The sequence below is a fragment of the Meleagris gallopavo genome, chromosome 1 (assembly GCF_905368555.1).
Source record: "Meleagris gallopavo chromosome 1, MGAL_WU_HG_1.1, whole genome shotgun sequence".
Classification (NCBI taxonomy): domain Eukaryota; kingdom Metazoa; phylum Chordata; class Aves; order Galliformes; family Phasianidae; genus Meleagris; species Meleagris gallopavo.
In genome coordinates, this window is record NC_139404.1 from 58,056,682 (window position 1) to 58,080,299 (window position 23,618).

The 23,618-nt window shown below is 36.7% G+C and overlaps 1 long non-coding RNA gene across 1 annotated transcript in view; it reads right to left on the reverse strand.

Moving 5' to 3' along the window:
- Positions 1-2,375: 2,375 nt before the first annotated feature.
- Positions 2,376-23,618, reverse strand: part of LOC104911968 (uncharacterized) — a 39,516-nt gene continuing 18,273 nt past the window's right edge. Inside the window, exon 3 of the long non-coding RNA XR_014881240.1 lies at positions 2,376-3,169. This is a non-coding gene — a long non-coding RNA (uncharacterized LOC104911968). The remainder of the gene's footprint in view (positions 3,170-23,618) is intronic.

Here is a 23,618-nt window from a genome sequence, read left to right on the forward strand (position 1 = left end):
CATAATTAGGGGATTGTTTGCTGGTTATAGAGATTAATATGCTTGCTGATCTCACCTAGTGTATATTTTTTTAATTAGAAAAACAACACTATTTTCCCAAATTTAAATGCATATTATACTTACATTTTTGCTTGTTTTGTATTGTTTTGTTCTCCAAGAAAGAGAACAAATTGTTTTAACACTTTCAATTTATTTTGCTAAGAAATACTAGAGCCTTCAAGATGCTCACAGCTTCTGAGATGACATGGTGCCTGTTGCACTGAGGAAAAAATTACTGAAATGTCTTGATTTCTTGTAATGGAAAGGGAAATGGGGAAAGCTCAAGATAAACCAGTAATCTCTTTTAAAAACAAATCCTTCATTTCCTCAAAGCCCTTATTAGGGACCATGTCTCTTTCTCCTCTTGCCAACTCAGGTCGCTGTGCCGAATTGTCTGCATTTCCTTGAGGTAGAAGAATGAACGATCCTTTTTGTTCCCTGCCAGTCCAAAGGAGCAGATAGTTGTTCCCTTGGCGTCACATCCCTGGTTATTAGAAAGACCATAGAAATGTTTGGCTGTCATATGGATATACAGCTGCATGAAATCTGCAGAGAGGAAAAAGAGGAGGAATAACAGTGCCCTGAAAGACAGTGCCTGCAGGAGAGTGAATAGAAGGGAGAAGCCCTGGGGTGGAGCACAGTGCAGAATGAAAGCGCAGCTGCAGGTCTGCTGTCTACAACAATGAATAATCAGTCACACGCATCAAGCAATGGCGCTACTGACTGGGCTTTTCAAAAAGACCTCAGTGATTTAAGAGCACAGCTGCCATTGACTTCCTGTGGGGCTTAAGCACTTTCGAAAATTTACCCCTTAGCACATCAAGCTGTTAGTTGATGCTCTCTGTACTTCACTCTTCTTTTTTTGATTTGGCTGCCTTGGAAACCTGCTGTCAGTTTCCATGGAGCAGTGCATATATATTATTATGGCTTTACCTCTTTATTCGCTGCTCCTGTGGCATGGTAATGGTCACTCTCAAATCTCTGAGCACCTCAGAGACAGACCCATCCTGAAAAAGGGAACTGAACTACAAAAATATCTGCATGTCTGTGTAACTATTAACTTTTCACTATTTTTGTGTCATCCAGCTCCACTGGGATATTCATCTGATCCAATGAGATTCTGAGCAGCACTAGGAACCACACATATGCCAGCAGATGGCTACGGTTCATGCCACTAATGGCACTTGCACAGTGCCAGAGCTTAGGCTCAGAGCAAGTCTTGGAAACATCAGCAATCACAATGCTGAACATTGTGTGCATGGAGCTTGGGAATGAAAGTGGATATGTGGCACTAAAAAGACAATCAGGACTCAGCTCAGGCTAAATCACATTTGCTAAATATACCAGGTCTCAAACTGACTCTTCTTTAATTAATCACAGGAAATAAAATGGGAAATTTTTCATAGGTTGGCGTCAGTTTGCTGATTGCACTATTATAAAGTTATAGGACCCCAACTCTGCCTTGTGATTCAGAGCAAAAACTGTTCCAATCTGAAGTAGTGTGGGGGAACTGGCTTTGATCTGGGTGAACACAGAGACATAGGGAGTTACAGGGCCCAAGTGTGTTGCTTGCAAGTGGGAGGAAAGCACTGCTGGTGCTTAGTGCAACTAGAGCCAGGTGTAGCTTTTTTTAGCATGCTAACAATTACAAATCAGATTTTACTGGATGAATTCAACTAGTTCAAATGAGTTCACAGTTCAGCAGCATCCCATGAACACCTGCAATTACGGTGTTTCAGTGGGAGACAATGCCTTCAACACCCTCCTGCCACCTTGGTGAACCATAAGATGACAGGATTTTATTTGACATTGGTGGCTTTGAATATGGTGGGGAAACTTAAGAGTATCCTCTGTGAATGCTCACAGTAGAGAGCTCTTTATAGCTGTAAAAACAAAATGTTGAAAGATATTCTCCCAGGAAACATTAGCAAGCTTTTGTAACTGAAAGTTATTTTCAGCATTACAGCACTGTATGGTAGATTTGTGACCAAGGAGTTGGAGCAAGCATGTCCCTGGAAAATACATTGCTTTCTTTTTACCCGCCAGGCAAAGCTCTTAGTTTCAGAAATATTTTTTGTTACATCTAGAAGATTCATAAATAAATTGAAAATTTTACTGAAACACTCATTTTATGGGGTTGGAGGGAAAGAAGGGAACACCTGGAGTAACTTCATAATTTTAGGTGTCTTGGGTTTTGTTTGAAGAGTTGGCTTTTTTTCACAGCTTTCTATTCTTCCCACCTCCTCCTATCTTACTGTGATTCACAAAAGAAATGTCTATATTTTATACAAACACACAAATCTTGAAATTATTTTAAATATATTTTAATTCCCTGTCAGCAATGGTTCTATCTGCAGCTAGTTCCTGAGAATATGGAGCCTATGAAGTAGCCTGTACTACTGTAATCCAGAATCTGAACATTTTCTTCTGTACAGTTTTGATATCTTGTTCATTGTCCTGAATGGAATATAACAGTGAATGTTTACTCATTCAAGGAGTAATATCTTACTTATATTAAGTTAGATACAAGTCCTTTCTGAGTTGCATGTATTTCTGCAAAATTGCTGGGTCTGGCAGAGACTTCTGGAGACCATCTCATCCAACACTCCTGCTCAAAGCAAGATCAACTACAAAAGATTGATCAAGACATTGTGCAGTCAGGCTTTGAATATCTCCAAGGATGGAGATTCTACAACATCTTTGTAAACCTGTTACGGTGTTTGACTGACCTCAGAGTAAAAAACCTTTTTTCCTAATGCTTAAATGAAGTTAAATGGATTTTCAGTTTTTACACATTGCCTCTTATCCTTCTCCTGGGCATAAATAAAAAAAGGCTGGCTTCATTTCCTTTATACCTTCTGTCAGGTGTGTACACACATGGATGAGATTCCCTTGAGCCTTCTTCAGACTCAGAAGTCCCAGTTCTCTCAACTTTCTCTTGTATGACAAATACTGCAATCCCTAAGCCATCTTCACGGCAGGACTCACTCCGGTAACCTCATGTCCCTCGTGTGCTGGGGAGCCCAGAACCGGATCCTGCTCTGCTGGTGTGGATGCTGAGCATAGGGGAAAGATCACCTCTCTCCATCTGCTGGCAATGGTTTTATTGTTGTTATTGTGCATCAAAACCCTGTATGAGGAACATCAAGATTTTTTTTACTATCAATTATTTTATTGTTCTCGAGCAAATATTGTAATCAAATAAAACAGAGCTCCTATACAAAATTGGCCTCAGTGAGTTTTATTCTTGTCTGACAGCAAGAGCAAAACACATATAAAATATTCATGCTTCATTTAAAGTAGCTGTACCCTATTTCTTCAATTTAGTGTTCTTAAAGTCTTATTTATTCCCACATCAATTTGACAGTGTATTTGTAGTCAGGTCCATAAAGAAAGAAGTTTATTTCTGCACTTAAAGAGTATTTCAAGTGTGTTTTTTATTTAGAATATAAAGTTCATGTGTTATTTCTTCAGAGAAATAGCAAAGTGTTTTTGCACAACAAAATCCACAAGAAGATAATTTTTATGCATGGAAAATGTGAAATTACACAATTTAAACTGAGTAGTGATTTAAAAAGTTCTAGAGATATCAAATGAGAGGAAATAGTTGTGTGGGTTGTTTTTTTTTTTTTCCTTAAAAAGTGACTGCAGTTGGAGATCTCTAATAACTGTAATATTTGTGTACTGAAAGTCATCAAATAATATGGTGTGAATGCACTTTCATCTTTCCTCTTTGATCTTCATGTTTTTAAAACCTGAGATAAACAGATATAGGTGTTGGAGATGGATATAGCCATGTTGCTATTAGAGTAACATAAAGAAAAACTGAGTTGTAAACCAGTTCAATTCCTAAAAGCCATACTCAGTCAATGTTGTCAGTGTGCCTATCCTGATGAGAATTGTAGAAGAATCGCAAAATCACCATGGTTGGAAAAGAAGTCCAAGGTCATCCAGTCCAACCAGCCACCTGTCACCAATATTTTCCTACTAAATCATCAAAGATTTAACTAAAGAAAAAGTATTTTCAGAAAAAAAGAAATTCTTTAAAAATCTTATTTTTTTACTAATGTTTCTGGCAAAAAAAAAAAAAAATTCAAGTCAAGTTACAATCTCCAGCACTCAAGTAGAGTGTATTTATCCATCAGTATAAGATGAATGATGTAGAAGGTTATGCATTCTATGTTACTGTTCAGCTCCCAGCACACATGTTTACATTACCCAGAGGGTGGTGACACAATTGAACAGGTTGCTCAAGGAGGTTGTGGATGCCCCGTCCCTGGAGGTATACAAAGCCAGGCTGGATGTGGCTCTGGGCAGCCTGGTCTAGTGGTTGGTGACCCTGCACATAGTAGGGGAGTTGAAACTGGATGATCTTTGTGGTCCTTTTCAATCCAGACCATTCTACGATTCTATGATTTAGGCAAAATTCCCACAAAAGTGGTTATGCAGACAACCTAAAATAGCATATCAGATATGGGCAACGCAGGATTCTTCAGTGATCACTGACCAGGTGTGATGTAATTGACAATCTGATCCACAGTCTTTGGAGATAACTGAAGAAATAAATGATCACTTCCTTCAAGCAAATACAATTTTGCACTGCCTTTGCTACAGAAGTGATATAGTAATACCTGCTAGAACAAAAGTTATTTGAGCAAGGCACTGAAGTTTAGAGACAAGTCAGAGCTCTTAGTACAATATCTAAGTATTTCTTGAGCATCTCCAAGGACAGTGACTCCACCACCTCCCAGAGCAACCCATTCCAGCACCTAACCACTCTTTTGGAGAAGAAATTTTTCCAATGTCCAACCTGAACGTCCACTGGTGCAACTTGAGACTATTTCCTCTTGTCCTAAAGCTGTTACCTGGATGAAGAGGCCAATCCCGAATCTGCCACAACCTCCCTTCAGGTAGTTCTAGAGAGTGGTAAGGTCTCTCTTGAGCCTCCTGCTCTCCAAACAACAATCCTAGTTCTCTCAGCTGCTCCTCATAAGACTTGTGCTCCAGAACCCTCACCATTTTATTTGCCCTTCTGTGGACACACTCAAGGGTCTCTTCTTTTTTGTTGTGAGGGGTCCAAAACTGGACACAATACTCAAGGGTCTGCCTCATCAGAGCTCATTACAGGGGGGGAATTGCCTCCGTGCTCCTGCTGGCAACACTATTTTGATACAAGCCAGGATGTCATTGACCTTTTTGTCTACCTGGGCACTCTGCTGGCTCATGTTCAGCCGAGTGTTGACCAGCAGCCTCATGTCCATTTCTTCCACACAATCTTCCAGCCACTTCACCCCAAGCCTGTAACGTTGCCTGGGTTTGTTGCAGCTGAAGTGCAGGACTCAGCAATTGGTCTTGTTGAACTTCATCCAACTGGCCTCAGCCCAGCAATCTGACCTTTCCACATCCCTCTGAAGGGCATTCCTACTCCCAGGTAGATATTAAAGAAGAACAGCCTCTATACCAACCCCTGGGGAAGAACACTACTTGTGAATAGCCACCAGCTGCATTTAACTCTTTTCATTACTCTCTGGGCCTGGTTCTCCAGACAGTTCTTTGCCCAGCCATAATTGTACTTGTCCAAGCCACAGGCTGCTGCTTTCTCTGGGAGAATACTGTGGGAGACAGAATCAAAGGTTTTGCTGAAGTCTAGATAGACAACATCAATATAATATCTATCTAGACCTTGACATGAGGTTCTTGGAGAGAGGAACACTGTCTAATCTGGAATGCAAAATTTCCATATTTGTTAGTTTTGATGAGCAACTCATAGTGATGGCAGTGATGTTTGATTTGCCAGAACTGATTCATGGGAAGCAGTCTAGAATAGCAGGGCAATGAGAATTTGCTGAAAGACCAGGTACTGAGTAGAGTCAGTGCATCTCCCAGTAATCACGTTTTCTCTTCACAGGAGAAGTTTTCTTTGGAAAATTTTGATCATACGGCAATTTACTGCGAATAGAAGATCTGCACTCATGGAGTGAAGCAGCAGTAAAAAAACAGAAAGGCGAGGACTGAGTTTAAACATGTCACAAAAGTATTATAACTATATTAATACAAGTGCTTGGAAAATATTGCACATAGATTTACAAGACTCAGCTGGTATCTGGAAGGCATATATATTTTCTTTACCCAAAAGTAAAGCACAGAAAAGCTTGCTATATTAGCTACCATCTGCTGGATCTCTCCCAAAATTATATATCTTTTTTCCTTCAAGGGAATGCTTGCTTTAGTCATAATTCACAACCTTCAGCAGAATGTGCTACTCAAATAGTAGTTTCTGAACATCTGACACTTAAACAATAGAGGATGTTACAACACTAAAAGTACAATTTTTTCTCTTCTGTTTTCTCTATGGATTCTGGCAATAAAATTTAAAACCGTTGTGGCAGAAACTATTGTAAAATTTGGTTGTTAGGGTGAAATACTGCTTCTAGGATTAAAAAATACTGCTGTTAGGGTGAGTGTGACATTAGAACTTTGCGAGCCACAGTGAGAAGAAACCTTCAGCATTTAATGCCCTGCAGTTTGCACACGTGCTTCAATACACCTTACTGTTTCAACTGCAGTATAATTGCTGTATGCAATAATTGGTTTTGATAGGGTCAAGATGTCACAGGCTATCAACAGTTTTTATGCATGCTTTCTCTTCTACCCAAGGGGAAAGGTATAAGGTTTCTACTAATTAATATTTGGATGGATAGCCTCTTCAAGCTTATTCGTAGAATCATAGAATCTTTTGAGTTGGAAGAGACCCTTAAAAGTCATCTAGTCCAACTTCCCAGCAATGAACAGGGGTACCTACAGTTAGACCAGAATGTTCAAAGCCCCCTCCATCCTGTCTCCAGAGAGAGGGATTCCACCACGTCTCTGAGCAACCTGTTCCAGTGCCTCACTACTCTTATAATAAAAAGCTTCTTCCCTATATCCAGTTTAAATCTCCCCTCTTTTAGTTTGAAACCTCTTCCCCTTGTCCAATCATAACAGACTCTGCTAAAGAGTTTGTCCCCTTCCTTCCTATATAGTCCACTTCACTCTGAAAGGCCACTCTCAGGTCTCCCCAGAGTCTTTTCTTCTCCAGGTTGAACAGCCTCAGCTTTTTCAGCCTGTCCTTGTAAGGAAGGTGTTCCATCCCTGGCAACGTTTTTGTGTCCCTCCTCTGGACGCACTCCAACAGGTCCATGTTTCTCCTATACTGCAGAATCCACATCTGGATGCAGGTCTCACCAGCACTCAGTAGAGGAGCAGGATCACCTCCCTCACCCTGCTGGTCACGCTTGCCATCCACCAGTACCCCCAACTGCTTTTCAGCAGGACTGTGCTCCATCCTTACATCCTCTAGCCTGTACTGATAGTGGAGGTTGCAACGACCCAGATGCAAGACCTTGCACTTGGCTTTGTTGAATCTCATCATGTTCACCAGGGCAAACTTCTCAAATTTATCTGGGTCCCTCTGGATAGTATCCTGTCCCTCAAGCATGCCAACTGCACCCCATAGCTTGATGTAACCCACAATCTTGCTGAGGGTGCACTCAATCCCACTGTTATGTAATTTATTAAGATATTAAAAAGAATTGATCCCAGTATTGAACCCTGAGGGAAACTACTTGTCACTTGTACTCCAAGTGGCATTTGGATTAACGCTTTTTGGCTTGACCTGTTAAAATTTATGGTAACCACAACTAAATAAATGACAATTCATTTTTTTATGTAGGTGCCTATCTATGCTTGTAGCTGTCCATGCCTATAGGTCCTTGAGTCCAACATTCATCATGTTTCAGTTAGATTACATACTGTTTGTTAATTTATGACTACTACCATCTGCCCGTATTCTCAGCAGTAACTCCTCTTTTGCCCAATTAACAGCCCACTTTCAAACAGCAAGTGACAACCAGAAAGCTTCAAATTTAGTCTCCATGTCCACTTGTGACTGGGATACATGATTCAGTTCGGTTATAAGAAATGCATCTGCAGTCACTCCTCAGGTGACGTTCTTATCTCTGCCAAGTTGTGTATACATTAACTCAACAAGATATGGCTGAATAGGCTTATGCTGAAATAGTTCCTCTTCTGTGTTATCCTGTACCATGAGGACCAGGTTTTGAAATAATTTCCAACTATCTATTTAGTTAATCTCCCTTCAGCCAGAATGACATTTGTAAGGGTACAAAAACATACAGGTCTGATAGCCTTTGGTAGTGTCAAAGTATGCAGGTTTAGGGTTGGGTTAAGGATCTGTCAAATGAAAACTGTGTGCACTTGTTTCCTCTTCTGCAGTGTTCTAAATAGTAGGATGATAGAAATCTGCATGCAGCCCTATTTGCAGAATAATTTCTTTCAACATAAAATACATGGCTATGCAACATTGTGCCACTGAATGTCTGTGGCCTTTCTGCAAAGTACTGTTGATTTTGTATCATGAAACATCAAGGTTTGCTTCATTATTCCCTTTTTAATCTGTTTCACTCTTACAGTTGATTCTGATTTCAGAGTATCTTTTATAGTTCACATTTTGAGTATATTAACTTTTTCAAAGGGGACAAAGACTACTACTTTATTCTGGAAGAAAATTGAATACCTTGCATCAGAATGTAGCTTTAAAAAAAAAAGCTAAAATTACTCTCAGGTTTAAGAAGAGTTTTTTGAAAGAACAGGCTTATATTTAAATTAAGTAAATAATTATTCTTTATTGCTATTATAATTAAACTCCTACATCCTAGCCGGAAAGTAAAATCATTCATCTGACCAGAGAACATAGTTGCAACCATTATAAAAAGCTGAGATGAAATTCAAGAAGTCTCAGTATGAGTTTTCCGTATGTTTTAATTTAATGTTAAAGAATAATCTAGGCAACATATCAGTCAGCCCAACCTTCCGCTGAGGGGTTGGTTGAAAGCAAGGATATCCCTGCTCTGAGTCTGATAAACATGGAAGAAGGAATCAGAGAAGCGGGGCAATCCAAATGCAAGCAGTTGTGTGTGTTCTGCCTGTAACACAGAAGGAGCACCAACCTCTAAAGCAAAGGACTGGTGAAGGAGGCATAAAACAGCCCTTCTCTTTCTAAAGTCAGTTATTAGTGGTTATACATTTTTCCTGCTCCACTGTGTGATGAAGTGCTTAAGACAGGCATTAAGATATATGCTTGGCTGACATTCCTCATCCAAGCATTGAGACAAACAAGGTGCCATCAGCTTTTGCTCTACCATATATCCCAGTATGGAGCCCTCTCAAATCCAACTGTTTTTTTTGGAACCAAAGCTTCTTTGAATCCTCAAGGTTCACATTGCCTCACTTCATCAGGCTAGTCTGAAATAACTTTTTGCTTATCATACTGTTTCCCAAAAGAACTGACAGTGATTAGAACTACTGAAAACTGCTTCCAGAACACAAACTGGGACTTCAGATGATTCTTTATTAGATGTAGCATCAATTAAGGTAAAGCTATAAGTAGATTTTGAAATTCCTGGTTAGCAGATACCATTACCAGGTGACTTTAGTAATTCTTGAGGGGTGACCCTTACCCTTCTGATTCAGCAGGTCTCTACTAGTTTTTCTGTATCTGTTTACTCTGTTTTCAGAGAATTATATACAACAACTCCAAGATCACTTTCCTATCTGGCAACCTAATTTCAAGTTTATAATCATCTGTTTATTTTTAAATTTAGAACCATATTTTCCCAATGTGAATGACTTTGCATTTATTGAATTGAAATTTCATCAGCTATAGTATTTGCAGTATTAGCAAACCTCATTATCTCATGCATCTTCCCACTTTCCACAATTTTCATGAAGATGCTGAAATACAGCAACATCAGAGCGATTTTCCTTATAGTAATTTCTATTGTGAATACTTACCAATTATTCCCAGTATTAGCTTACCACCTTTAATCGCTGATGACTCATACTAGCTATGAAAAAACACTCTCTCCTACCTTGCTATTTTATAACATTTTTTAATTTTTTTCATGAGTGCCCTCCAAATTTTTCCAGAATTTTGGCTATTTTTTTCATCTGGACCACCTTTACAGTATGAGCTTTTAGTTTTCTTCAAGGAACTGCAACAAATCTGTGCCTTCCTTCACATATGTCATACAAGCTCATTAAGAAAACATTACCTTTATTTTTATGTTTACTACTATATCAACTACAATATACTAGTTTGTCTTCCTTTTCTTTTTGTAGAACAAGCTATCTTTTAGCCACAGTCACCAAGATTGTGATTCAAACAGTAAATGGTAGCAAGGTCTTTAGTCATTTGCAGCTTTCCAAGTGCAAAGCAGACAGGAGTGCATTGACAGCAGCAGACAAGCATAGTCCACTTCTGTAGTTTTGGCTGAGTGTTGGTCTGAAACAGTTTTACTTTAGATCACTAGATCTATAAGTAGGAAGCACAATTAATTTGGACCTATATTTTAGATAATTTGAGGCAACACTTTTCTGTTTTAATTAAAGCTGTCGTACGAGCTTATGGTCACACTGATGATGAGAAGACACTGGGGCTCTTGGGGCTCTTATAATCTTTACGTGTTACATGTGTCCCAGGTACCCACTAAGAGACTTCTTCCTTGTGCGGCCATGATTAGGGCTCACATGAAGGCATACAGTGCTGAACTCTCCAGTGTAACCATATGTTATCTGTCCCAGAGCAGAGCTAATGGAGCAGACATAGGAAAATGAGTATATGTTAAAACAGGTACATTCAGTGTAGTGGAAAGAATACAAGATCACAAGAGCTTTGAAAATATTGTCTGTGAGATCTGTGGTGATTCTTTTTATACCTCTATTTTCCTCAGTTACCTTAATCTCTGAAGCTTCATTTTGCTTCCAAATTTTACCTACTATGATTTCACTTAGGATAAATACATTTCACATGTTTTTGAAGGATGTCTGACTGTGTTTTAGACTGAGAAACTACTCATGGGTAGACACTTTACAAATTTTTGCATTATTGACCTTAATGCATTATTCACCTATCCCTATCCACAGTGTGCATTACATAAAATAAAAATGTGTGGTATAAAGAGATTATACACAAACACAAAAGCAAAAGTAAAGCTATTCAAAGAAAAAAGTTTCTAGATCTTATCCAGAGTTTGACAGATCTGACTCAATGTTGAGTGAAGTTTCTTGGCAGATACATCTTTTGCTAATGCTTTTTTTACCATTTAACTGAATGATTGTAGAAGAACTTATGGTCTGGATATCCAGTTAGGCAAGTGTAAACCTGTTATTGCTTCACTTGTTCTGCTTTGAAATTAGTAGTCTTCAAATACTTGCCTACTGAAATTCTCCCTCTCAAAAGGTTCACAGAAAAAAAATTAGTGAGTCCAAAGTGTTGGGAGAATGAAGAAAGGATTACTATAAATCTAATGTCATTACTATTACATTTTAAGTATTGCATGAATTAAAATTTGCAAAATTGGCTGCCTCCAAGCTGCTGTTTTCAGGGGTAGATTTCCCAAAATGCAAAACGAGTCAATATATTGGATCTGTCCAACTGAGAACAATAATTCTTTTTTCAGTCATCTGTACAACCAAGGTCCCCATCTGTTCTTATTGCAATGCATTGTACCTATCATACATCAGACATACACGTTGATTGTGCACACAGTTCAAAAATTTACCCGCTAGGTAGCGCCCGGTTGTACCATGCTTTCCCAATTACACAATAGGGAATTTGCTATGATCCTTTTCATCACCACCCCTTGAATCAATTCACATAATATGTTTGTGTAACATTCTAAAAGCTACTAGACCTCTAACAACAGTGGTTACAGGACTTTTATTTCCTACCCATCCCAAGGGCCAAGGATCCTCTACCTACAGCAGTAGGCATGCTGTTTCAAACCAACGGTCCACTGAAACTAATAACCTGCTGCTAAAAAAGGCACACACAGCACAACGGCACATGCATCTCCTCATTATGCTTCACAAGCATTGTGATATTTCTGCATTAAGAAGACCTATGTGTATTCAGGCACTGAGGATACCAGGCTGTTTTCTTTAAGTCCTTCTAGATTCCCTTACTGAGGTTCTGTCTTCTTGCTTCTCTTCATCTTTTTACTGTCACTCATAGCAGTCTTGTTCAAGATCTTAGATGGTAATGGGACTTCTCTTATCAAACTTCTCTTGGGTTGTACCAGGTGGTCTTTAATACAACCAGAAGGGGAACGCTTGACTGGTGCATATTAAGGATAGTCCCATAAGCTGTGGGACTGCTGAGGCTGCTCCTTCATTCTGTCACGCTATCAGACAGATTACAACAGGCAGCATCTACAGGCTGTTTGGACACCTTCAGGGAGCAGTGAATACTTCTCCTTCTTTCTCTCCAGTTCTGAGACCATATTTATGTTTTTGGATATTTTTTTTTTTATATTTTTAGCTTCTCATACTTCACCTGTTTTATCATCAGTTTTACCCTTCACTGACTTGATTTTTTCTTTATCCCTTTTTTTTTTTTTTTTTTTTTTTTTTTTTGAGAAGGTGAAACAGAGTAACCATACTTATTTTGTTACTAATGAAGAGCAGGGACAAAATCACTAGGAACAAAAGCCATTAGCCTATATCTATGGAGCAGAGCAAAGATATTTGTTACTGACCCTAGCACCCTCCCAAGCACTGAGTAACATATCCAGTGATGTCTTTACCCCAGTGCAGTTTCTTTGTGTCGTCTACCCTGCAATTAATCTTCCAAGTATTTACCTATTCTCTCCTTTAATGGATATCCTCTTGTTATTTTCCTCATTATAAAAAAAAAAAATTAAGAGTCTTTTATAATTTATGTATAAGGACCATAAGCCACTCAAAATGCAGAGAAGTTAATTTTAAATCACACAGTTAAGGAGGACACAGTTATATTAGTCAAGGAAAAAAAATGCTACAAACATACTGTTCGAGTTTCTGGCACAGTTAGGTTTTCAGTTTTTAGCAGAGAAATGACAAAAAGTGTGTCTGCTTCTTATTATGTATCAACCATAGTGCTCATTCTTTTGCATAGGAAATTTGACTTAATTCTGTGTTAGTAGACAGCTTGCATCTGGTAATTATGTTACCATTTACAATTTTATAAAGCTTCATTCTGTACTAATTACACTTAAGGAATAGAGTACTTAACATTAATTACACTGAGCATTTACAAATAATTTTTTTTTTCACTTTCTCAGTGGACTGCATTCTAGTAGTAGAGAAAAATCATTTATTGTCTGAATCATATGGTAAATCAGATTATTTAATGCTGGTAATACAAGTCAGATGAACATCTTGTCATTTTTTTATTCAGCCAAAAGTTAAGTGTATTTCTGGATTTTTTTTCAGCTTTGTTTTTATGATAATGTTTTCCTCACCATTGTGATTGTTTTACAAAAACACATTATGACCTAAATACTGCAGAAGAGCATAATTGCTAGCTTTTTATTTATGGTATGTATAATTCAAATTATGAATAAACATCTTATTTTTTATTTGTTTTTGTTCATGATGATATTGATAGAATAAAGTACTCAGGGAAAATAGTTTAAGGTAGACTAGACTAGAATACACTATACTACACTACACTACACTACACTACACTACAGCAGTTCATTTGTAAGGGGTCTTCAAAAATCCTCTAGTCCAACTGCCTGTCTACTTCAGGGCTAACAAAATGTTAAAACACATTATTGAGGATTTTATACAAATGTCTCTTAAGCACTGACAAACACAGGGCATCAGTCACCTCTCTAGGAATCCTGTCCCAGTGTTTGACCATCCATGTGATAAATAATTTTTTCCTAATGTCCATTCTGAACCTTCTGTTGTATGACTTTGTGTTGTTCCTGTGCATACTGACATGAGTTTCCAGAAGCAGAGCCCAGCACCTCCCCCTGCTCTTCCCTTTCTCAGGTAGCTGAAGATAGAAATAAAGTTGTCTCTCAACATCTTTCCTTCCAGACTGGACAACGATAGTGCCCTCACTGAACATGCCTTCTAGCCCTCTTACAGCTTTGTTGCCCTTCACTGTATGCTTTCAAGGATCTTAGCATGCTTTTTATGTTGCCGAGACAAGAACCGCACACAATATTCAAGGTGAAAGTGAATCAACACTAGCTGCAGAGGGAGAATTGCTTCTTGTGACCAGTTGGCTCTACTGTGTTTTTGACTGTATTCAGAAGTATGTTGCTTCAATTTTCACTTCTTAGGATTGCTATCAGAACTTACTATGAAAAAATTATATACATTTTCTCAATGAGTCAACAAGTTTAGATTTTTGAGAGATCAAATATTAGTCATAACATGAATAATCTGAGTCCACTGAATATCTTTGTAAAATTACAGTATTTATGCTTTTTCCTATTTAATTATTTGTTTCGCTGTAAAAGCAATATCTGAAATGATTTCTTCTCACCTTGCCTGGTCTGCTGGACCAATCCAGAAAGCAAAAATTTAATTCTAAGATATTAACGAACAATCTAATTCCTTATTACAGCAAACCATGTTTTGGGGTGCATTAGACACAGCCAATTGGTAAAAAAATTTAAAATATGTGATTGCATCAAGAGGTCAGCTTAGCTGGTTGAAGGGCTGGAAGGCATGTCCTATGAGAAGAGGCTGAGCACACTGGGGTTGTCCAGCCTGAAGAGAAAGCTGAAAGCCACCTCACTGCTCTCTGTAGCTCCCTGAGGAGGGGAAGAGCAGAGGGAAATGCTGGGCTCTTCTCCTTGGGAACTGTTGATAACCGTTGATAGGACATGCAGAAATGACAAAAAGCTGAGACACAGGATGTTCAGAATGGAAATTAGGAATCATCTATTTAACATGAGAGTGATCAGACACAAGGACAGGCTTCCTAGAGAAGGGTTGACCCCCCATGCTTGTTCAAGTTTAAGAGGCATTTGGATACTTCTCTTAATTATATGTTTTAACTTTGGGTCATCCCCAAAGTAATCTGACAATTGAATTTGATTTCCATTGCTGGTCCTTTACAACCGAAATTACTTTTTTTCTATTCTGTTCCCATCAAAACTGTTCAATTGGTTTGTTATTCTGGTTGCATGGTAATTCATTTCTTTTGTATGTGAGGGCAGATCTGAAAGTATTATCTCTTAATTTATTATGTTGGTCTACAATTAAGAGGAGGATACTGATAGTATGGTAGTAAAGACTGAACCTTCCCAACAATATTCAATTACATTTTGTTGCCATGTGATAGACAGCACAAAGGGACACTGACAAGATGGCTTAGACATGGAAGTGCGTATGAAGCAAAGATGTGGAATTGAATTACTCTGCGAGGAAAAAAAAGATAGCAGTCACTGACATTCATTGATGCTTGATGAACGGTTATGTAGACCAAACAGAGGGTGTGAGCAGTGAGGCAGTGGGTGGTGCATTTCAGCAACAACGCCGTTGTAGCAGCTGTGAAACAGACGGTCATCTCTACTGATACATATTTTACAAGCACAGCTTACAGGCTCATATTCATTGCCGTGAAAATGCATAGTTAGTAGTGGTAACGGAGGGGGGGGGTTTATTCCTCTGATCATTGTCTAAATGTCTGGGGACATGACAAATGCAGGAAGCCTGATTGCCAGTGAAGACTGAAGCAAGGTACTTGTTGAGTACCTCAGCCATCTCCATGTCTATTGAAGACAATTCTCCTTGGCCACCAATACAACTATAGAAACTCTTGTTATTTTTCACGTCTCTTCCCGAGTTCAGTTCCATTTGTGCCTTGGCTTTCCTAATCCACTCTCTCTATATGTTCTTCCCAGGCCACAAATCTCAGTTTTTTATTCTTTATTCAATAGGAATAAGCCAGAAGATATTTATGAAATGGATTCTCTGTGTTATTTCACATTCAGTGAACGTATCTCTTCTCTAATGAGATAACCGCATCATTCTTATCCAAGTTTTTGTGAGTTTTATTTTTTTTTAATTTCTCAAGTCATTTATTACTATTTCTCAGTGATAGTTTTTGTTTGTTTGTTTGTTTGTTTTCAAATCTTAAGGTTTCTTTTCTTTCTCCTTCCTAGTCTCCTTTAACTGCAGAAGACAAACTAAAACAGGAGCAATGGCAAGCCCAATTTTATGTGAAGGAAATCAAAAGTTCATTATAACTTGTTCTTCTAGAAAAGGCAACAAACTGATAAATAAAGTATGGTTATTCTTCCCCATGTCATTATTATATGAAGTAGTATCTTTCTGTCTTAGATGTGTAATGCTATGAAACACACAGAAATTGAAGTCTGCTTTTTGAAAAACGGTGATAGTCTCATTACATCCCCTTGTTTAAAGTCATGGATGAGGCAGTTTATGCCTAGAGTGGCTGAGAACTCTGTAGAGAAGATTGCCTGGAGACTTCTCTAGAAAGATGTGACTGCAGCCTGTTGATTTAAGTTTGACTTTTATAACTTACATCATCACTGATAAGAAAAAAAAAATTAAAAGAAAATGTTTATTTCAGAGAAGTTATTACTCTATTTTAGAGCTATATTTTTAATAAGTATGTGTATAGCCTATGAAATTTAGATCTGTTAATGTTTATTAATTTCCAACAGAACATCTGGTGTTGCCAGTCTTAGTAGTTTCATTCGGCAGAAGCCAACTCATTAAAAAATGAATTTGGTCTGTACAAAGCATACAATAGAAAAAAAGGTAAATATTTTTGTTCAATATGTCCTGCTTTGAAAAGGACCACCAGTGCTTTTCATTTTTAGGATATATCCTAGAGTGTAGGTTATATATGAGATAGGATAGGATACGTATGAGACAACACTATGTCAATCATTAACTTTGTATCATTGCAGGAGACAGCAGCCTAGTATATGCATCTGAAGGGGACAAAGGACTATGTTATGTAAAATTGCTGTTCTGACTCTGGTGGAAACTATCTCCATCTGAAAGCAGAGAAATAGAGAAGTAGCAAGAGGAAGAAAGACTGGAGCCTGTAGCATTCTTACAAGCCCAAAATATAATAGCATCCTGTGAAGTCCTGAGAACATATAAAAATGTTAGTGTGCATGTCAAACCTCCCCTGAAGCAGAGAGCATTGGCATATCTTACAGTTATTTTTACTGCTCATCATGTCCTTTCTTCCTCCTTACTTAGCCACATGCTTTGACTTCAGTCCAGCCAAATACTAGAGATATGCAGACGATGATTTATTAAAATTACATGAATGACTTCACACCATGCTTTGTTCTGACAGTAGTTATGTACCAGCAATTTTGCCACAATTAAAATGAACATATTTTTCTTTACATTCATCCAAAGGAATGGCGTAAGATGTTACCCTCATTACAAATAGACATATTGTTTGCAAAGATCACATTTTATAATCAAATTCTGTTATGACACAGAAGACTCCAGGTAGCAGATGTACTGGATGCTTGTTAGTTTCATAAATGGGACTTTGCATTCAGATTCTGATATTGTACCTGAAGTTTCCATTTGCAGATAGAAACTTCTGTCTGGATCCACAAGAGTCCATGTTTCCTGCAGGCTAAGGAAATTGAGCAGAATTCACTATGAACTCAAAGCACAAACTCTCTTCCACAGGCAAATCTTGCAGACAAGGTAATACTCTTGGTATTTTCTTTTAATTTTCTTTTATTTTTTTTCTTATCAGTGATGACGTAAGTTATGAAAGTCAAACTTAAATCAGTGGGCTGCAGTCACATCTTTCTAGAGAAGGACTTGAGAGTAAGATTATTCCTAGTTTCAAAACACCTAGGAAATTAAAGTAGCTCCTTGAGGTGATTTGAGATTCCTGTCTTCTGTAGTGATCGAGTCTGAATCCTGACCACTCATAATTTGGTCCTTGCTTTTCAGTTTTAAGGGCCTCTCTTAGACCTAGTACTATACGCAGGATTAAAGTTTGAGTCACAAAAGCCTAATAATTCTATTAGCCAGCATGAGTTGACGAAGTCCACCATGGTGGCTAGAGATGGAGCTAATGGATATTTACAGAACTATAATGTTATATCCCAGAGACTGAAAATCATACAGCACGTCTTATATTCCTAATGGCACAAATGGAAAAAAAACTACTCTCCATTAAGGGAAATGTAAGAAATGCAAGCATTCTGAACCTTTTTCTACTGACTTAAGGTTTTGACGTAAGTATGTTTGCAAGTACGAAAGGAAATGTCCTGAGGATGCTGCTGCTATATTCATTATTTTATCTGATACAAAATAATTGAAGAGGATTTGTTTTAAATTAATGTTTCAAAAATACTTACTTCTCTAAAGACTTGTATTAAAAATACACAGTCATCTGTGAGCAATCTCTTGTTTTCCCCTTCTTGATTTAATTTTCAGTCAATTAGGGAGTGAAAATAATAGCACCTTATTATTGTAGGGCATTTGTTCCTCAGAAATAAAAAATAATTGTAAACATTACATAAAACTGACAGATATCATAATTGTAAATCTTACCTGGACAATTTAAGATTATGTTTGCATACCTTTGCTAGAATTTAATAAGCATGTATCAATTGCAAAAAGACAAGCTGTCTATGACTGTATTTATTTTAGTACACTAGGCTTGGAAGCAACATACCTTTCTACTGCTCTATGATTGTCAAAATTCAACATATTGTGCAAATTGATAACAGGTTCAATCCATTAAAACTATGAAAAGCAAGGAAAAAGACCTAGAATATTAAAAAAATTAGTAGAAATCTACTAATATTTTTCTATAACCTATTTGAATTATGGTAATATCTGTACCAAAATCCACTACAGCTTCTAACTCTCAAAAGTGTTTCAACAGAAATTATTGAACTGATAAAAGCTCAGGAATACATGCATTTCCCATAATTACTCAGTAAAGATTTGGTTTAGGTTTCTTGGTTGATGTAGATGTATTGTACCAAAACCTGGTTAAGTATATATACAAGCTAATGTGACCAGGTTGGGAAGGAATGTCTCTTAAGTGGATTATATTAAGCATAACATTTTTCATCTAATAGGTAGAATTTATATTACTGTTATGTTCCCATATGTAAATATTATTTAACTGTTTTCTTATGTTTACAGTATTTTCACTTCTGTAAATAAATCTGTATATATACAATCATAAATAAGCATTAACAAAACAAGACCATACATATAAATAGAGCGAAATTAGAGTTGGCTAAGTTAACTTTAAAACATCTCCTGAGGAGTCTCAGCATAATTTCTCATGTCTTCAACATTATTATTCAACATAGCTTTACCCCAGGTGTGTGATTGCATGGGTATCCTACAGAGGCAACACTTTGAAAACATAATTGCTCATTTCTGTACTTAGAATCAACCCCAGATGTTGGAGTACAGAAATGCTCCATGTAGCAGAAAAAAAAATCAAAATTGTGCTGAACATGCCACCTTATTACAGATTTTTTTTTCCAGGTAGGTAGAAGGTCTTTTTGAGCAAAGCACAAAAAGATGCATTCTATTTTTCAAAACCTCTAGAAAGTAACTTTCAGTCAGTCTTCACCTTCAGTCTTCTTCTCCCAAAATCTATGGTCTTTTCTACTTCATTGTGTGTTTTCTGTCCAGAAAGAATTCTGGGAATTGCAAAAATAATGTAAGTATGTTATAAACCTAATGAGAATCTCACTTCAAGAAGTCATGCTTAATCTAAAAAAAAAAAGGAGAAAAAAAGAAAAGAGAAAGAAGAAAAGAGAAAAGAGAAAGAAGAGAAAAGAGAAAGATGAAGACAAAAACAAAAGAACAAAGATAAAGAAGGAAGGAAGGAAGTTTTCCAGTCCATTCTGTTGAATCAAATGGTTTGGTTTTAGACATTTTCTTTACTGACATAAACTGTCTGATTCCTCTGACACTTTAAAATTTAATCATGCTGATATTTTGGTGCTGAAAATATAAATGAAGGCTCATTACAACCAAGTGTATGCAGGGTCAGTAAAGCCTTTCTGATGGAAAACTAGTGAGATGAAAATGAGGGTGTTAATAGAATATCCATCATGTTGATAAAACAGTTGATGGAAATTCACCTGCACACAACTTATTTGTAATAGCTCTGTAACAATGTATATTAATGGAGTCTTCCTACTTCCTTATTAGTGTTAAAATGATAGCAAGAAATGTTTCCAGTTCAAAACCTTTTTGCTACTGAGTTTCACAAGAGATAACCCTACTGTTTGTATAAAAATTGTTCATACAGCATAAATATAATTATTTATATATTTATATATATATATATAATTTATATATATATATATATATATATATATTTTAAGGGGTAGTTTATTTACCTTGCTCCATGTAATGATTAATATATTATGAAAATTTTTCTGGACTGAGCCAAGTCTGAATTAAACTTTTGTTACCGAGCAGAAATGTAAAGTACCTAAGAGTAGGTCTGAAGAGGAACTTCAATGACATTATTTGAATTCTAATTGAAGGCTGGATTTTCTATGTTTTTTCCTTTTACTCCTCTTTCTCAATTACTGTTCAATAGTTCATTACACAACGTGCATTTCATAAAGACTATGTAGAGTCTTAGTCCATTTATTTTAATTAATCTTTAATCTATGCAGCATTCTTCCTTCAAATATATGCACAAAAATGAAATGCAGTTGTATTTTCCTTTACGTAAAAGTTGAAAAATAGATCATGGAGTGGCTGAATTGTCCAAGGCCATAAAGTATATCCACTGAGTTATGATCCTCAGTTGAGCCAAAGCTACATTCATAATATTTTTTAACTTAGACTATATAGTATCACTTTGGTTAGGCTTTATTTTTGCACAATTATATATTTACACCACTTTGAATCCAAATCTCATTTTTCCCCCACTGCATCTCAAGGGCTGTAACGTGCAGCTCATTTTTGCTATCTCAATAACACTTTATCATAGAATCATGTGCAAACACACTGCAGGCAGATATTTGGTAAATTCTGAATGAGAACAGTGAGGCTACTGAAATTTTCATGCATTATGGTGGTCCGTACATCATCAAATGCCTTAGATAACTGGAAAAAGTTCGCTGAGATTGAACAATGTAGAATTAGAGCAGTAATCACAAATAAAACAGAAAACTGATCAGTGACTGAAGATGTACACTATCAGTATACAATTGGCTAACATACTGCGGAAAGCCTTCTTGTCACAAAACAGCTACTGCCAAATGTCTAGTTGTAGATGCAGGAGTCAGTTGAACAAGCTGGAAACATTTGTATTGGCTTTGAATATCTGCAAGGATAAAAGATAATATGCAGAACTGCGCTCTTATGCATGAAGTACAGATGTATTCTGATTTATGAAAAGGAAAAAAAAAACAGAAAAACAAGTCATGAAACATTAGTTGATGTGTAAAATCCTGGAAAAGCTATAAAATAGCAAAAACTTAGCTGGACATATGGAAACATAGATCAGTCAGTAGTTTGTGCCAGGAAAAGATAGAGAATATAATTTCCATTACTGTGCTTTCCATCATTAATACAATCCTCTGTGAATTTTTTTAGGATTTCAGTCTTCACAATGTCCTTGGACAACTATAATATTATAATATTTAATAATAATAAATACATTAAATATAGTTATAACAATGATTATAATAATAATTATAATATTATAATGTCACAATATTCACTTGGACAAACAATGTTGCAACTATATTGTTATCCACAATTCTATTGTCTTAATAGATTTTGGTCTTTTTCTCAGACCTCATCCATCACTGAAGGCTCATGATGTATAAGTACTAAGATATAATAATGATATTCCAGTTCAAAATCTCAACAAATCTTTACAAATTAATTCTCTTGAGACTCAGAGAAGAAAAGCAATCATGTGGTGAAGCTCTGACACAGAATACCTGTTAACTGTGGGCTGGCCAGATGATCAGTTTGTCTCATTTGCTGAAGAAGGATAGTAGTCTCACACACACATCTATTTAAGTTATAGAACCAGTAAGTAGGACTCTCTTTCCATCTTAATACTTAGCCAAAGGAGACATTCATGATCCACATATCCAGGAATTACTGCAGAATTAAATATGCTGTTATGAGTTTCTGGCTTAATCCCAATAGACAAAATGTTATTTCTTTTTTTGATAAAGGAATGTTGTTATAATATATTAATGCAAGTCTAATTATCAGAATTCACTAATTCCTAACTACCTCTTTAGAAGGGATACAGACTCCTTGTATTTAATGTCTGAGCTTAGGACTGGCATTGTTGTTGTTGTTCTGGTCCATGGCAGCTGGCAATAAAAATCATGCATTAGTGTTCTGCTTTTAAGCCTGGAGTATCCAAAAGAGCTTTCAGTGCTGTATCTGAAGAGATGCTTTATGTAATTATTACACTGGTACAGGCACACCTTTAATTTATGTGATCAGAGAAAGACTCCCCTCTGCTAGCTTGATGCCCCAATTTATATATCAATCTCTAGTCCTTACCGGTTGCACTGATTATCTAGTGTACTTTTTCCTTAGTATCTAATTTCAGCTTTTTAAGAGACATTCCTTTTCACTCTGTTAAAATACTGGACTCCTTTTCTTTGACACTGCTTCTTTATCTTATCTCCAGATAAACAGCTTCAAATAAATAGGAGGAAAAAAGTCTAACAAAAATGCGATCTTGACTTTGTTCTGTCACTGTTTTACTATAACAGATTTTCTTTGGAGTAGTACCTTTCTCTCTGGCTGTTACAACCTAATGCATGTCCAGCAGCTACCTGCAAGCTTTGCTACATCTTTCCAGCACTATCACTTCCTATGCACTGAGCTAAAGGGACCTGTTTTGTCCTTTGGCAGTTCAATTCAGGGGTGATTTTAGCATTGTTTATTGGTTGTTTTTTTTTTTTTTTTAATCTTGAGTTCTTCTTAGTGTTTCCAACTCTCTGTTGTGACTTTTTCCTGCAGGTGATAAAGCAAAAATAGAGTAATTAAGAGATGTTCCAATAATGGAAAGAAACATGACTCCCTTCATATGAAAATGTTGGAAACACATTAGTCCCACAGGAACATCACTGTATTAAGCCTGTAATTATGAAATGCTCCCAGCATTAACTTTGACTTGCTGTGTTGTAAGTTTCTAATGCACAACTCTTTAACCACTCTTTCCCATCCTTTTTTCAGTTCTCTAAAAGCAAAACTTTTTTGAGTGAAAACATTGCCCATATAATGTCCATCATTAACTTTATTCTACTTTGCCTGAAAAAATCATTTTAACATGTGGGACTGCAACAGAGCAACTAATGGAGAAAGGTAGAAATAATCCAATAATAAAATCAAATAAAAAATAGAAAGAAAACCGAGTTAAACAAAGTGAAAGTATTATAAAGGCTAAGAGAGAGTTGAAACATATGTGATGCTTGTAGGCAGATGAAAGAGACAGATGAAAGAGGCAGAAGAAAAATAGAAAGTTACTCTGTATGTAAATAAAGTTACATACATAGAAAAGAATTTGGAAAGTATTAGGCAGTGGGTTATACTCTCAGCAAAATCTAATGGATGCATCAAACTGTTTCTAGGAGAAAGTATTTTAAAATCATATCTGTACAGTTTCATGTATATGTCCACATTTTCTAAAATGTCATTTATCTAGCAAAAGAAGGGAGAAAAACTTTTTGGATGTAAATGGCTCCAACTGT